Source organism: Rattus norvegicus, chromosome 1 (genome assembly GCF_021556685.1).
Source record: "Rattus norvegicus strain SHRSP/BbbUtx chromosome 1, alternate assembly SHRSP_T2T, whole genome shotgun sequence".
NCBI classification, from domain to species: Eukaryota; Metazoa; Chordata; class Mammalia; order Rodentia; family Muridae; genus Rattus; species Rattus norvegicus.
In genome coordinates this window covers 146,605,773-146,622,234 of record NC_141534.1, presented here as the reverse complement: position 1 = coordinate 146,622,234, position 16,462 = coordinate 146,605,773, and the positions used below count along the sequence as shown (strand labels likewise).

The following is a 16,462-nucleotide window of genomic DNA, read 5'->3' as shown; positions in this document are numbered from 1 at the left end:
TTGGGTACATTGGGCAAACCTCCACCACTAAGCTATAACAACAATGCTTCTCTTTACTATTTTATTTTTAACTTTTTTAAAGAATTATTTATTTATTATATATAAGTACACTGTAGGGCTGGAGAGATGGTTCAGCGGTTAGGAGCACTGACTGCTCTTCCAGAGGTCCTAAGTTCAAATCCCAGCAACCACATCATGTTTCACAACCATCTGTAACGAGTTTTGATGCCCTCTTCTGGTGTGTCTGAAGACAGCTCCAGTGTACTTATATAATAAATAAAATAAATATTAAAAAAAATAAGTACACTGTGTCTGTCTTCAGACACACCAGAAGAAAGCATCAGATCCCGTTACAGATGTTTGTGAAACACGATGTGATTGCTGGAATTTGAACTCAGACCTCTGGAAGAGCAGTCAATGCTCTTAACTGCTGAGCCATCTCTCCAGCCTCCTATTTTATTTTGAAATAGTTATAGACTCCAAGGAGGTTGCAAAAACAGAACATATTTTTTTCTTTTTTATTTTTTTTTCGGAGCTGGGGACCGAACCCAGGGCCTTGCGCTTGCTAGGCAAGCACTCTACCACTGAGCTAAATCCCCAACCCCAAAACAGAACATATTTACCTGAAAAACTTAGAATTTTTTCCAGTGGTGACATTATATAAAATATAGCAGAATCAGGCTGGACATGGTGGCACACACCTTTAATTCCAGCACTCCGAAGGCTAGAGGCAGGGGGATCTCTGTGAGTTCGAAGCTAGCCTGGTCTACAAAGCAAGTCCAGAACAGCCTGTTATACAGAGAAACCCTGTTCCAAAAAACAGCAACAACAAAAATATTTTAGAGTCAAAAAATGACATTGGTTCAGTTCAGTTAGACTCCAAATCCCACTGTCAAGTTTTCACCTGTTTTAATGCACTTGTGGTGTGTGTGTGTGTACATATGTATACTCATAAACATAACATAAAATAGCTTCTTTTAATGGAAAAAGAAACAAGAAACACAAGTGAAAGTAACCCTGCAGGCAGTCTCATTTTGCACAAAGGGTGAAGGGTGAGCCATGACCCAAACTGCCCTCTGACTCGAACTGATGGGAACAGGACCTTGAAATCAGATGTGATTGGCCAATCATCGGAAAGGAGAAGGGTGTGCCAGAGCTCAGGAATGTCTAGGAATGTCTTGGAGTTGAGTAGAGCATAGAAAAATGGGGAGGGTTAGGACTATTGGCCTTAACAGATTATCCACCTTTGGTAGAAAAATCCCCATTTCTCATACTTTTGAACAATAATCTCCTGAGGTATATATGTTTCTGATCTCTCCCCCCACTCTCTTTCCCCACTGCTCTCCCCCTCTCTGTTTGCTTGTTCTCTCTCAGAGTCACGTGTAGCCCAGGCTAGCCTCAAACTTGCTATGTATATAAGGATAGTCTTGAATTGTTTTTTATGTGCATTGGTGTTTTGCCTGCACATGTGTCTGTATGACGATGTCAGATCTTAGAGGTTCAGACAGTCATGAGTTGCCATGTGGGCACCAGGAATTGAACCTGGGTCCTCTGAAGAGGAGGAGTCAGTGCTCTTAACCTCTGAGCCGTCTCTCTCCAGCTCCATCCTTGAATTTTTTTTTAAAGATTTTTTTTTAAGATTTATTTATTTATTTTATGTGAGTGCACTGTAACTGTTTTTGGACCGACCAGAAGAGAGCATCTGATCCCATTACAGATGGTTGTGAGCCACCATGCGGTTGCTGGGAATTGAATTCAGAACATTTGGAAAAGCAATCCTAACTTCTCTTAACCACTGAGCCATCTCTCTCCAGCCCCCTTGAATTCTTGGTCCTTGGAATCTTGGTGGATTCTGTGGTGGATCCTTCTCCCCCCACATGGAGTCACTTGAGTTTTCTCTTTGTGGTGCTGGGATAAGAACACAGGACGTGAAGCATGTAAGTCCACTGGGCTACTACAACTCTCAGCCTGTCTCTTCTGTTCACAGTTACTCATTTACTTCAATTGTTGGGTGTGCAGACAGAGGAACACTGGGAGAGCCGGTCTCTACTTCCCGCATGCATATTTGGGATGAGTCATTGAAAGAAACAGTTCTCAACTTAAAGGAATGAAACATGTGACATCCTAGAGCACAGATGAATGACCGTGGTCCAGAGAATATACATTTAGGTCTCCCCAAATATGATGTTCCAACATGGAAGCAGTTTCCTGGAGTTTTATAGCTTTACAGAACAAAGTCAGAATCAGGACAACTAAAAGTACATTGGTGACAATTACATCAAGATGGGATCAGGGTGGAGGAGCTTTTCTCTAGGTCTTCGGATGTTGTCTGGTGACAATATTACCTTTGGACTTGGGAGAAGCTGATAGTCTGTTAATAGATTTCCAAAGGTCTTTCTCTATTAGTTACAGGTTGTTGGTCATGAGAGGTGGGTGCCGAATGGCTGAGGGGTCAGGGCGAGCTAATAGCAGCTGAGATAAGGTAAATTAACCTCTGGACTGCAATATTCCAACCTCTCCACAGGACTGCGGTTCTAATCAGTCTCTCTCTGGACACAGTGCTCTAGGAGTCTTGTTCACGATGGAACTTAGCAGCAAGCACCTTTATCCACCAAGCCATCTTGTCAGCCTGATTTCTTAAGTCAGGGTCTTCTTGTTCGTTGACTTGTTCGCATGTATGTTTTGTTTTTCAAGACAGGGTTTCCCTATGTAGCCCTGGCTGTGCAGGAACTCACTCTGTACAACAGGCTGGGCTTAAACTCACAGAGGTCTGCCTGCCTCTGCTTCCTGAGTGCTGGAATTAAAGTCGTTCCTCCACCACCATCTAGCTCAAGACAGGGTCTTATCATGAATCTTACTTAGTATGGCCTTGAACTCAGACTGGTCTCAAACTCAGAGCGATCCTCCTGTCTCAGCTTCTAGAGTGTTGGAGTCAACAGTGTGAAACACCACACCCAGCCATCTGGACAGGTTTATAAATAAATGAGAATTTTCCTTTCCCTGGGTGTATGGCTCTTTATCTGGTTAGCTGTCATGCTCTTCCCCATAGCTGTTTCATTCCTGTGTCCACCAGGAAAGCTTCGGGAATCCAGTTCCCAGACCCTTGGACATTCCGTATCATTGTTATTTTAATTTTACCCCCAGCGACGGTCTCATTGTGGTTTGCATTTGCATTTCCCCCAAAAGCCCTGAGTGTTTAGTATCTTTTCATTTGCACATCTATCATCTATCTCCTTCCCCCCCCCCCCCCCATGATGTCAGTACTCACGACTTAGGCTCATTTCCTAATTGAATTATTTGTTTTGTCTTTAATTTACATAATTAACCTTTTGTCAGATGACTAGACTCGGGTTTCATTTTGTAGTTTGTTGGGGAGTGTTGTTTGTTGTTGGGACTGAGTCTTCTTGAGTAGCTCAGGCTGGCATCAGACTTGCAGTAATCCTCCTGCCTCAGTCTTTCCAGTGCCGGGATTCTAGGCATGCGTGAGCACACCAAGCCTGTTTCTTAGTTTTGCATTCTCCAGGGTGGGTACACTGCTCTCCGTTCATCTTCTCTGTGACTTGTGGCTGCTGAGTTCGCAGCATTGTGTGTGTCCACGTCTCCCCACCCATCCCCACCCCCAACTTCCCACCTCTCCCCCTCCCCCAACCCCCCCCCCCCCACACACACACAGCACAGAGGAGGCCAGTACAACAATTCTGAAGGTAACTCTACAGAGTAGGCCCTCTTGCCTCTCTGCCTTTTGGTTCCACATGGCAATCCGCGTCTTAGAGTTAAACTGATAGCCCATCTCTCCCCGAGCTGGGGACCTACATGCTATGCTGTTATCTGGCACTGTCCAGTTAATTTTTTTTTCCAAAATTAAACTATCACTTGTCTTATTATTTTTGCCTAAAATGGTATTTTCTCAAGATACAATGAACGTATAATTCACAATTTTGGGGGTACACTTCTTGATAAGTAATAATGAAGTAAGTACAACCCCACTGAACACAGGAAACAATTCTGTCACCACTAGAAACCCTCCCTGAAACTTTGCAGTCATTTGCCTTTCTTAGCTGATCTAAGAACCGCCCCGAAGTGGAATCTTACAGCGTGTGTACTCCTTTGGGTCTGGGCCCTTGCTTTTATATATATATATGTGTGTGTGTGTGTGTGTGTGTGTGTGTGTGTGTGTGTGTGTGTGTGTATGTATATTCTTGTTTTGTCTTGTTTTGTTGGTTTCTTCAAACAGGCTTTCTCTGTGTAACCTTGGCTGTCCTAGGAGTCTGTAGAGCAGGCTGGCCTTGAACTCACAGTGACCGCCTGCCTCAGCCTCTGCAGTACTGGGACTAAAGGCAAGCATCGGCGTGGTCCAACATGTGTAGTATTTTAAGGGTCTGTTTCTTTGTCCCTTTTCCTTTGCTTGCTGAAAGCACCAACAGCTACACACTAAGCTGCCCCATGGCCGTGCTTTCCCTGTCTTGATGGACTCACATCCTCTGAGAATGCGAGCCACAATAAATCCTTCCTCCTGGTTGCTTCTGTCATGCATGTTGTCACCACAGCAGTGAGAACAGTAAATGAATACAGTTTACTCCCTTGTCTCAGAAGGGCTTGGGGGGCTTAAGAGCATGTATATTACTCTCAATTATTCTTACCCTGAAGACGGAGAATGAGACTGTTGTGATGAATCGTGGCTCGCATCTGGAGAGACCACACTAGGCCAGTGCAGTTCCGCGTGAGAGAGGGCGATGGAGACAAAGGGGGGAAAGAGAGAAGAAGGGGCGAAGGTCAGGAAGCATCTGCTTTTTGGGCTGTGATGTAACTGCTCCCAGGTAAAGGCAGGAGGTAAACCCAATGGATGCTGGGAATGTAGGACAATTGCCATGGCAACAGATGGGGGCCGTGACGCCTATGGGTGATGTCATCACTGGGTTTGGACTGAAAGCTGGTTCCTGATACCAACAAAGACGGCAAAGGCGGACTGCGACCCAAGAAAGCGCAGTGGTCACCAGTGCCTCCTTGCGGCAATTCACAAATAGTTAGACATGGTCTAGCTCTAGGAGGTCTGGTTGAGGCTGGCACTGTCGCAGCTCTTTACTCTGAGGGATCCTCTGATCCTCCTGAGAGCTAGGTAGGTATTGGGACATCCCCTCTGCCATTCCCAGCTCACCCCCAACTCGCCCCAGCTTCATCTGACACCCTAGCTAGTAAACTCATCATGAGACAGGGTGCTAGCTTCTGCAAAGCAGCCTCACTATCAGGGGTGATGGCTTGTCTCAGGGCCTGTAGCTTACTGCTGGACCTGTTGGCCTTGGAACAGCAGCCTGTGAGGTACATCCTGCCCAAAGAAACCCGGAAATTCTGTCAGGACAGAGACTATCAGTGACCCTGACACTATTGCCAGGTTAAGGCCTTCCCAAGGCTAGGCCCACTTCCTTTCAGTGGTCTGTTATTGAGTAAGATACCGTCCCACAGTAAATAAGCTTTCCATGTGGGAAAAAAAACTGAATCCAGCAAAAGTAAGAAGTCGGGGGTTGGGGATTTAGCTCAGTGGTAGAGCACTTGCCTAGCAAGCGCAAGGCCCTGGGTTCGGTCCCCAGCTCCAAAAAAAAAAAAAAAAAAGTAGGAAGTCAACAGTAATAGAAAGCTTGTTCAGGGGTTGGGGATTTAGCTCAGTGGTAGAGCGCTTGCCTAGCAAGCGCAAGGCCCTGGGTTCGGTCCCCAGCTCCAAAAAAAAAAAAAAAAAAAAAAAGAAAAAAAAAAGAAAGCTTGCTCAGCATTCGTGAGTGAGGCCCCGATAGGATCCTTGCATCTCACAGATGGTTAATAGGTAGGTAGGTAGATAGATAGATAGATAGATAGATAGATAGATAGATAGATAGATAGATAGACACAGACAGATATAGATCCATCAAGTATAGTGGCTCTGGTTATAATCCCAGCATTTAAGAGGGAGAGACAATAAGTTTGTCATGAGTTTGTGGCCAATCTGAGTGACATAACTGGTTCCCAGGCCACAGAATGAGATCATGTCTCAAAAGCAACATCAAAACCCAAAATCAAGCCAGGTGTGATACCACATACCTGTTATGTCAGCAGTGGGGCTGCCCCAAGGGAGGAACTGTTGGCCACTTAATCGTCTTCGGTCACACACCGGTCTGTGTGGTTTGATTCTCTCTCTCCAGTGTAGGACATGTATACTCACAAGCCCACCAAGCCCTTTGAAGCAAGGAAGTATACCGTGTTCATTAATCTTCCCGTTGCTATAGCAGAGTACTGGACAGAAACAAGTAAAGGCAGAAAGGGTTGATTTGGGCTCACATTCTAAGGGGACACGGATCCATCATGCCGGGCATGCCATGGTATCTGAAACAGCTTGGCATATGACTGACAAGATAATACTAGTAATATGACCTTCCAAGTCACAGGCTCTTCTTGGCCAGTTCCAGGGATAGGTCTCACTCCTATGAACTGAATTTTCAGTTCCTTAAAAAAAAAACAAAACAAAACAGTAGTTGATTACTCTGAATCATTTGTGCCACTATGGTATAAGTGGATATAGCTTGTCAGATTGGTCATTATTGTAGTTTGCTGGGCAATACTGTTGGTAACTTTGTTGGTAACTCCCCCCCCCCCCCCCCCGTGAAACCTTCATGTCACCTTCTAGTACTATGAGAGATAGTCATCGGGGCTGAAGCTTCCAGGTCAGTACCTGCTTGATTTTTCTGTGTCCTTCACCAAAGTGTGTGGTATCTGCACCATAGGCTGTTTTCATCAATGGTGGGCAAGGAAGAGCAGTGGCTATAGCCTGTACTGTTTTAGGAGCCAGACTAAACCCTCAAAGGCCACACAGTGACCCATATCTAGCAGTTAGGGACCACTAGGTGTCATGTCCCCAAGGTTTCATAAGGTCCCACTGCAGCACCTGTTGACTTAGATGTCACAAATACGTAAGCTTGAGCAGAGACACCCAGGTCTGAGCAATCACACTGGTTGATGTGGGGTTGTTGGTAGAAAGTGGAAACTTCTTGGACTATAATGTAGGACTCTGTCTCAAAAAAAAAAAAAAAAACAAACAAAAAACAAAAAACAAAAACAAAACCAGAATGAACACAAGAAGTCCATGTCTGTTCCAGAGGTGGCAAAGATATTCCTCAACATTTTCCAGTACACCAATGCACATCATGGTTTTCTGGACACCTCTCCGTCTCCAATGTGCGTGAGCGTCATTTTTTCCAAGTGGTATTCAACTTTGTCTTCTTCCATGGAGTGAGCAGGTAGTGTATTCCAATGATTCTCAGACTTGGGGAGTGATCAGAAAGATGGCTTAAGCAACAGTTCCTGGTCACATTCGTCATTTCCTTTCCTCACTTCATTCAAATGAGATTCACTGTCCCACAGCCCTGGCCATCTCAGTTCCCGCACCCCCGTGGTGCTGTCATCCCTGCTTGGCAGATCCCCAGCCTCCACCAGGCCTTCCACAGACCGGGCTGCTGTCCTCTTCAGGTCTCCAGCCACTTCATTCTCACTTTCTGGGCACCTTGCTTGTTTCCTTTCCTTCTTTCTTTCTTTCTTTCTTTCTTTCTTTCTTTCTTTCTTTCTTTCTTTCTTTCTTCTTTTATTGTTTTATGTGTATAAGTGTTTGACCTGCATGTATGTCTGTGTACCGTGTACATGCCCAGTGCCTGTGGAAGCCAGTAAAGAGTACTGGATCCCCTGGAAACAGGATCACAGATGGTTGTAAACTGCCTTGTGGGCACTGGGAGTGGAACTTAAGTCCGCCGGAAGAGCAGCCAGTGCTCTTAACTACTGAGCTATCTTGCCTCATACAGCTCTTTTTTTTTTTTTTTTTTTTTTTTTTTTCTCGGAGCTGGGGACCGAACTCAGGGCCTTGCGCTTGCTAGGCAAGCGCTCTACCACTGAGCTAAATCCCCAACCCCTTCATACAGCTCTTTTAGACCTTCTCCCCCACCCCAACATCCCATGATCCTCGCAGCCCTTTACCTCTGTGTGTGACATCTCTTTACAGTGTGCTCATTGACTTGATCAGAGACACAAAGGAAAAGAATCAGACCTGTTTCCAAGTGACCGAGACAGAACCACAAAAGAAAAACACGAGGTAAATGTTCCAAGACATGGGATTCATGATGAGAAGCCATAGGCTACTGAGCAGATTACACAGTCTTTTTGAGAAGGTAAATACATTACCTTTGTCCATATTGCGGCAGGCCCAGAGGATGAAGTCACTATTACAGAACTGTAAGTCAGCTATTTTAATAAATTGATTTGATCAGTTATTAAAACAAAACAAATCAAATGGAGCTGACTGACCATGCCTTCACTCCCAGCACTGCAGAGGCAGAGGCAAAGGCAGAGGAGGCAGAGGCAGAGGAGGCAGAGGAGGAAGAGGAGGCAGAGGAGGAAGAGGAGGAAGGGGATGCAGAAGAGGGAGAGGAGGATGAGAAGGAAGAGGAGGCAGAGGCAGAGGAAGAGGCAGAGGCAGAGGCAGAGGCAGAGGCAGAGGCAGAGGCAGAGGCAGAGGCAGAGGCAGAGGCAGAGAGGTAGGCAGATCTCAGTTTGAGGCCAGCCTGGTCTACACAGTGAGGCCTTGACTTAAAACATAAACAAACAGCTGGGTGGTGGTAGCCTTTAACCCAGGAGGCAGAAGCAGTGGATCTTTGTGAGCTATGAGGTAAATTCCAGCCTAGCCTGGGCTACATAGTGAGACCCTTTCTCTACAGGAACAGATGAGAACAGACCGCTAAGCTCATGCAGGTTGCCTCCACAAACACTAGTGAGCAGAGGCAGGAGCCAAAGCTTAGGTTGTGCTTTATCCAAGAATCAGCAGACAAAAAGACAGCAAATTAATACCTGAAAAACCAACCAACAACAACAACATATCCCCCACCTTGCCCACCCTGTGCTCCATCTCTTGTCCAGCCAGCAGGCTTTAAGGGGTTGGGGGGGGAACAAAGAAAGTCAGTCACTTCAGAGTTGAGTCTTGCCTCTGCTCAGGTGTGCCTCCCTTCGTAACGTCTCTTGCGGCGCGCCCTTGATTCTCCGGGTACCTAGGCTTAGCACCCCCCCTTCTTTCTGAAATATCAGCCTGTTTTATTTTTACTTAAAACACATGCATGCTTAACTGGACAGTATCTTGAAATGAAGCCATGGTCGGTCCAGCACTTTTGAATCTAGTTACTATCTGGCAGTATCAGTTTCCAGGAATACCCGGGCTGGGTGGGAATTGACTCAGAATAAACAAGCCATTAACCGTGTGTGTTAAGCTATTAATCACCATAAGTACCGACTCCTTTCTGCACTGTGGAGTAGAAATGGTGCCCTTATAAAATAGGATATAAAAAAGGACCTCCAGCTGCTTTTCTCTATCCAGGCAAAACCCAGTAAAACAGCTGGGCATACTGGCTCAGTCCTTTTAACCCCAGCACTCAGAAGGCCGAGGCAGGTGGATCTCTGAGTTCAAGGCCAGCCTGGGCTACATAGTAAGTTCCAGCATAGCCTGGGCTACATAATGCCTCTGCCTGCCTCCTTTGCCTCTTCTTCCTCTGTCTCCAAACAACACCAAAAATGGATAAATAATAAATCATGAGCTAAAAGAAACCTTTTCTCCTATGAAATGGTTTCTCTCAGGCACTAGTCACAACAGCAAAAGGCTGCCCAGCACACTCCTCATCGGGAGAGACTGATTGTGTCACTGGAAAAAAGGACTAAAGCTGAACAGCACATCCAAGTGGATGTTGTCACAGACTGCCACCTCTTCTGGCCACACACTCTCCCCTCAGCTGCCTCCTCCCTTCTCTCTACTATCTAGAGAGTGGGATACAAATGGGTGTCCGGTCTCCCCTGGGTTGTTGAGCACTAGGTTTTTGTTTTGTTTTGTTTTGTTTTACAATACAATGTTTCCACATATAGAATAACTTTGTCTTTTCTTTGTCTAATGTCGGGTTTCTTCAGCTCTCATTCACTCCTGCTTTCCTTCCTTGCTTTCTTCTTTGTCTGTTTGTTTTTTAAGATGGTCTCTCTGTGTAGCCCTGGATCTCCTAGAACTTGCTCTGTAGGTCAAGCTGGCCTCCAACTCATGGAGATCTACCTGTCTCTGCCTCCTGAGTGCTAAGATTAAAAGTGCATGCTACCACCGTCCATCCTGCTTCTGCTTCTTGAATGCTGAGAATGTAGTGTGCAGTTAACACACACACACACACACACACACACACACACACACACACACACACATTAGAACGTTAAGTGTAGATGTGGGATGTGGACACTGCACGCTTGGGGTGAGGTTGAAGGCTGCATTTGAACTGACTTCTGGTCTAGCACCTGCACAGAGCTCTGTCTCCCTGCAGCAATGCTGTAACACCTGCTTTAGGGCACCCCAGGAGAGCACCCCTGCTACTCTCAACTCCAGGATTGCTATTTATTTCTTTTTACACTAGATTGTAGCTGAAAGGCCAAGAAGCAATTATATCATTTAAAAGATGATTTTGGTCTTTTGGAGTCAAGGTCTTGTGATGCCTTGAGGCTGGCCTCAAACTCATGGTGGTCCTCCTCTCCCAACCTCCCAAGTGCTGCAATAAAAAGGAACACTGTCACACAGGGCTCTCCCCAGACATCTTATCACCCAGGAAGCCTCCATGGGCAGCACACTCAGACCCCCCAGGTACATCATTCTGCCTTCTGCTGAAGGCTTCTCCCTTCAACACATTACCCAGGAAGGAAATATTCCTCACATTTCAGTCTGTTCTCCCTGCACTCTCTCCTCAGCCCTCTCTGGCCTGATCCCCCCTGGCTTCCAAAGCTCCAAGCCCTGTTCTTTCCTGTGTGTAGCTCAGAATGCTATAAAAGCTTCAGTCACTGAAACCAGAGCCCTTGGGCATAACAAGAGCTGTGCCCACCCTGCACCTCTTTGAATCTGTGGGTCATGTGATTTAATTTAAGGCTCAGTCAAAGAACCTACAAGAGTGAAGGGGAGCCACCTTTGTTCCCCTGCGTACTGTCATTGGCTGTTGTGTTTGTGGTTATTCTACCTCAGTTCACTCACCCATGCAGTGAGCACTCCAGGAAGGCACCAGCCTTATCTTCTGGGTTTGCTCAACACCGGCCCTCAATGGCATGGAATATGGGAGGTGCTCAGTAAAAATTTGTAAGACGCAATACAGGGCACTGTGGCAAAAGGTGAATGGTTTCCAGGTCATCCTGGGTAACACACCAAGATCCACAAGTCGAAACATAACAACAAAACATCCAAACAGTATAGGGTGAAGGAGTAACTTTAACTGTGTTACTCCGTCAGTCAAAGGAACGGTTCCTATTCCTTGTGTAGCAGACTCTCTTGTCTTCTCCTTGCTTCCCACTCCCGGATCTCAGTGGAGCCTCTGGCCAGCCCCTGGATTCTCCTTACAGCCACTCTGCTCCATTTGAGCCTCCTAGCTGCCCTTCTAGAGCCTCCTGAGCTAAGAGTGAGATCTAAGAAAAGTACCCAGGAGTTCCCGGGCTGAGTGCTGCTGCCCTCACAGCCAGCTAACCAAAAAGGCCAAAGGAATCTGTGTAGCTCCTGGAAACAGATTTTTCTCCCTCCTCACCTGCCTCTCATCCTTGCTCTGGGTTTCACTGGGAAGAGTTAAATCATTTACAAAAAGCTGGAGGCTCCTTCCACACTTGAGGGCTCTAGAGATGCTCTGTAAAGGTCAGATGTTTCCAGACTCTCAACAGACAGGCTATGTCTGTTTAAATAGAAAGACGAAGAGTTCCTGGCACCCAGCCAACCCTCGTGGGCAGCTCTTGCCTGGTTTTACAGGCACCAGGCCAGATGCCAGGACAAGAGCAACCCACCACTCTCCTCCTCCTGACAGCCAACGGCAGGCTGCAGTTTTCTGAGTCTCGGCCCAGAGTCCCTAAGCCTAGGCAAGGTTAGTGCCCTATACACAGGGTGCGCGCACAGCTCTCCGAGCCTGGGAATCCTGGGGGTGGCAACTTCTTGCAGACCTTGAACATTTTCAGCTGGAAGGGATTGTACTCTGATGGTGTCGTTTTTAAAGATGAGGTTCAGGACAGGGCAGCTCTGCAGGCTGTAGAAAAATCTGGACCCAGAGTATGAACGCCGGGCTCCCATCCAGCCTCTGGAACAAGGGACTGTGGGATTCTGGGTGTAATGGGCTCTTTCTACTGGTGTGTGTGTGAGTGTGGTCAGAGGACAACTTGCAGTAATTTGTTCTCCCCTTCCACCAGGTTCATGTGGGAACCGAACTCAGGTCCTGTGACAAGCACCTTCATGTGCTGAGCCATCTGTCCACCTCAACCTAAATATCCAGCCTTAGAGGATTAAATAAACTATTGTTTATCCAACTAGGAAAGCATGTAAATCAGCTGAAAGTGTTGAATAGAATAAAAGCAGTATGTAAAAACATTTGCATTCTCTGATTCATCGTTTTAAAAAAGCATGGAAGTTCATTGAGGTTTGGCCTATTGCTATGTGCTGGAATGCTAAATTCTATTCCCAAAGGTCTGGACCTAGGAGTGTGAATTCCCATGTGTAAAGCTTTTGCTGTGCAAACCTTTTTCCTTGGTTTAAAACTATTGGTAAAATAAAATTGGCTACAGCCAATTACTGGAGGGATTAGAGGGAGGTAGGGAGTGATAAGATTGGAGGTGAAGAGACCAGGGGGAGAAAGAAGAAGAAGAGAGAGGAGAGGAAGAGAGAGGAGAGAGGAAGCCACCTTAAGGTTAAAATGGACGAAGAGCACATGAGGAGAAACATTGGGTGTCTGGGGTACACAGCTGAGGAAGTAGCCAGGCCAGCAGTTAGAAGAGTGGATTAGGGGTGACCCCCAAGTAATTGTCAGAGCCAAATAAGTAACCATAGTGCGCGTCTTGTGTATGTGCAAACTTGTCAGGGATAAACTCCAATCCAATTGCTTGCAGTACAGAAGCCTAAACTTTGGAAAAAAAAGAAAACCTGGGCTCTGGGGCTGTAGCTCAGAAATAGAACGCCTGCTTCCCAGGGTTTGATTCCACATCCACATCCCCGTTATGTGCAAAAAAGTAAAGCAAAACAAAACACTAAATAAAGGAAGGTGTGTTGATCTCACCCGTGGTCTCAGCATCTCGGAGATAAAGGCAGGAGGGTCAGGAGGAGTTCAAGATCATTTTCAATTAATGAGACTCTGAACTAAAGAGACAAACAGGTCTTCCCCCCCCCCCCCCCCCGAAGCTGGGGACCGAACCCAGGGCCTTGCGCTCGCTAGGCAAGTGCTCTACCGCTGAGCTAAATCCCCAACCCAAGACAAACAGGTCTTAAAGGACAAGAACTGGTTTATTGCCGGTTCTTAATTCTATGAGCCAGGAAAATAGATTCCTTCCCCCTGTGTACTTCCCACAGCTCATAAGTAACAAAAGACCACGTTTATATCTTCTTGTCTTTTGTCTTCAATTGCTTCTTTTCTTTGTTTTAGTTTTTGGTTTTTGTTTTGAGGCAGTGTCTCCTATGTAAGCCGGGCTGGCCTAGAACACACAGAAATACAACTACCTCTGCCTCCCCAGTCACGGGACTCAGGTATTTTTATTTTCTATCAGAGCTTAAGGGAATCTGCTCTCAGTGAACAGGACCTGAGAGACGGGAGCCTGGGAACCCTAGAGTGTGGTCTGTGACTTTGGGCAAGGCAATGGGAAGGCTCAAGTTATATTTTAAATTACTGTTCTTAAGAGATCTATAAAACAAAAATTTCCCCTAACTTGTAGGTCCTCCTTGCCCAAGGACAGATAACTTTCTGGAATGCTGGGGCTGTTGTTCATGTAAGTTAACAAGCCATGTATTTTCCCTTCTGTAAACAAGCTTGGTTGCCCCAACTGCCCAGGATGTGCTTGAGCACACACAGGCAGGAGGTGTGTAGGCAGGAAGCACGTCAGGATGTGTGCTTGCCCCTGTTTAGACAAAGGTGGGTAGTACATAGTGTTTTCGTTTTGTCTTTATAAGCCCCTGACTAATATAATTGGCCTAGATACTCTGGGAATCCCAGGTATGGACTTAAACAGTACCCATGGTCCTGGCCAGTATTTAATAAAACCTGTTTCAATTTGTTTCAAAAACTGTGATCGTGGACTTATTCTCACCTGGTAGGAATAACAGTAAGTAGGGTAGAAAGGAATTACTTGTACCAACATTTTTTTAAATTATTTATTTTATGTATATAAGTACACTGTAGCTGTCTTCAGGCACACCAGAAGAGGGTATCAGATCCCATAACAGATGATTATGAGCCACCATGTGGGTGCTGGGAATTGAACCAGGACCCTGGAAGAACAGTCAGTGCTCTTAACCAGCGAGCCATCTCGTATACAAACACTACTCTTTTCTCAACTCCTCTCAGACCCCTTCCACTCTTTTCCCCTCCCAACATCCTGTGTATTGAAATTTTCTCTTTTCTAACTCACTGAGCTCACTTAGTGCTTCCCATATGTGCATGAGTGTAGGAGAACCATTCTCTGACACTAGCATGCTGTTCATGGATGTAACATATGTTACCTTCCTAGTAACTGGGAGAGATTAACTAAAACCTTTCAGGTGAAAGGAGTCATGAGCGGGAAACATTCAAGAAATACATTTTTCTAAACAAAAGCTACTCTCCAACAACCTGATTGCCAGATTGGATATTACGTTAGGACTTCAGTAAGATGCCTTTTGTAAAGGCTGTGGCTACTTTACCACATCTAATCCTTGTGTGGACACAGGAAGCACGTGCTGGGTGCCACTCACCCAAGGGTTCTTGTTCCCAAACTCCTACAGAATCCTGTATATACTAGAATTTGTCCTATGTGTACATATCTATAATAAACTTTAATTTATTAATTAGTCAGTAAAGAAACTAATATCTAATGACAAAACTGACTTAGTTAGGGTTTTACTGCTGTGAACAGACATCATGACCAAGGCAACTCTTTTTTATTTTATTTTATTTTATTTTTTTGGTTCTTTTTTTCGGAGCTGGGGACCGAACCCAAGGCAACTCTTATAAGGACAGCATTTAATTGAGGATGGCTTGCAGGTTCAGAGGTTCAGTCCATCATCATCAAGGTGGGAACATGGCAGCATCCAGGCAGGCACGGTTAAGGAGGAGCTGAGAGTTCTACACCTTCATCTGAAGACTGCTAGCAGAATACTGACTTAAAGGCATCTAGGAAGGAGTAGGGTCTTAAAGCTCACACCCACAGTGACACACCTACTCCAACAAGGCCACACCCACTCCAACAAGGCCACACCCACTCCAACAAGGCCACACCTACTCCAACAAGGCCACACCCACTCCAACAAGGCTACACCTACTCCAACAAGGCCACACTACTCCAACAAGGCCACACCTACTCCAATAAGGCTACACCTACTCCAACAAGGTCACACTACTCCATCAAGGCCACACTACTCCAACAAGGCCACACCTCCCAACAAGGTCACACCCTGGGCTGAGCATCAGGGATGCAAACCATCTCCCCTCCACCCCTGTCTTGCTGTGTAGTTCAGGCTGGCCTTGAACTCCACCATACTCCTCTGTTCCAGTCTTCTAAGTGCTGGGATTATAGACTTTTATTTAAAGTTTAGGAACTGGTGGGTTTTGCAACTTTTCATTGAATATTTTTGAACCACAGTTGACCATGGGTAATGCAAACTAGAAACTATGGATGCAGAGGACGGAGAGATGACTCCTTGGCTGAGAGCACTTGCTGTTCTTCCAGATGCCTAGAGTTCAGTTCCCAGAGCCCACGTTAAGTGGCTCACAACTCCCTTCATTGTTGTTGTCATTGTTGGTTTCTTTGAGAGATAAGGTCTCACTCTACGGCCTTGACTGGTCTGGAGCTTGCTGCATAGACCATTCTCTCTCAAATTCACAAAGATCCAACTGCCTCTTCTGGGATAAAAGGCATTACCATAATGCCCATTACACAACCATCTTTGATGCCAGCTCCAATGGATTGATCGCTTCTCGCCCCCAAAGGTACCTGCCCTCACATGCATATAGACACACATGGCTACACAAAATTAAAAATAATAAAAATTAATCTTCGAAATAAGAGGAAAAAGTAAGTATTGAATAATAATAGAAAGTTCGGTCAGAGATAGGACTGCCATACAGCTAGGAAAATTGAATCTTGGAATGACAAAGGGTCTTATTTAAGGGGACATAGTGGATCAAGAAGATATTGGGGGTTCAAGCCTATGCTAGACTATAAAACCTATACTGTATATTTAAGTCATGATAAACTTCTATGTACATTAGTGTGAACAAAGCCTCCTGGAAGTGTGTAGCAGTTGCTATTTCCCTCAGGGAAGCGTGTGCATGCATGTATGTCAGAGAGTAACTCTCAGGGGTTGTTTCTCTATTTCCATTTTGTGGGTTCTGGGCTTAAACTCAGGTGATGAGACTCAGCAGCAATCACCATTACCCGAGGAGCCATCTTGCTCACC

At 45.7% G+C, this 16,462-nt stretch overlaps 1 long non-coding RNA gene across 1 annotated transcript; it reads left to right on the top strand.

The window, feature by feature from the left end:
* The first annotated feature begins 4,860 nt into the window (after window positions 1-4,860).
* On the top strand, window positions 4,861-12,412 carry LOC102548889 (uncharacterized). The gene is made up of 4 exons (XR_015651769.1): window positions 4,861-5,116; window positions 7,122-7,262; window positions 8,015-8,104; window positions 12,235-12,412. It is a non-coding gene; the product is annotated as an uncharacterized LOC102548889 (long non-coding RNA).
* Window positions 12,413-16,462: the final 4,050 nt, after the last annotated feature.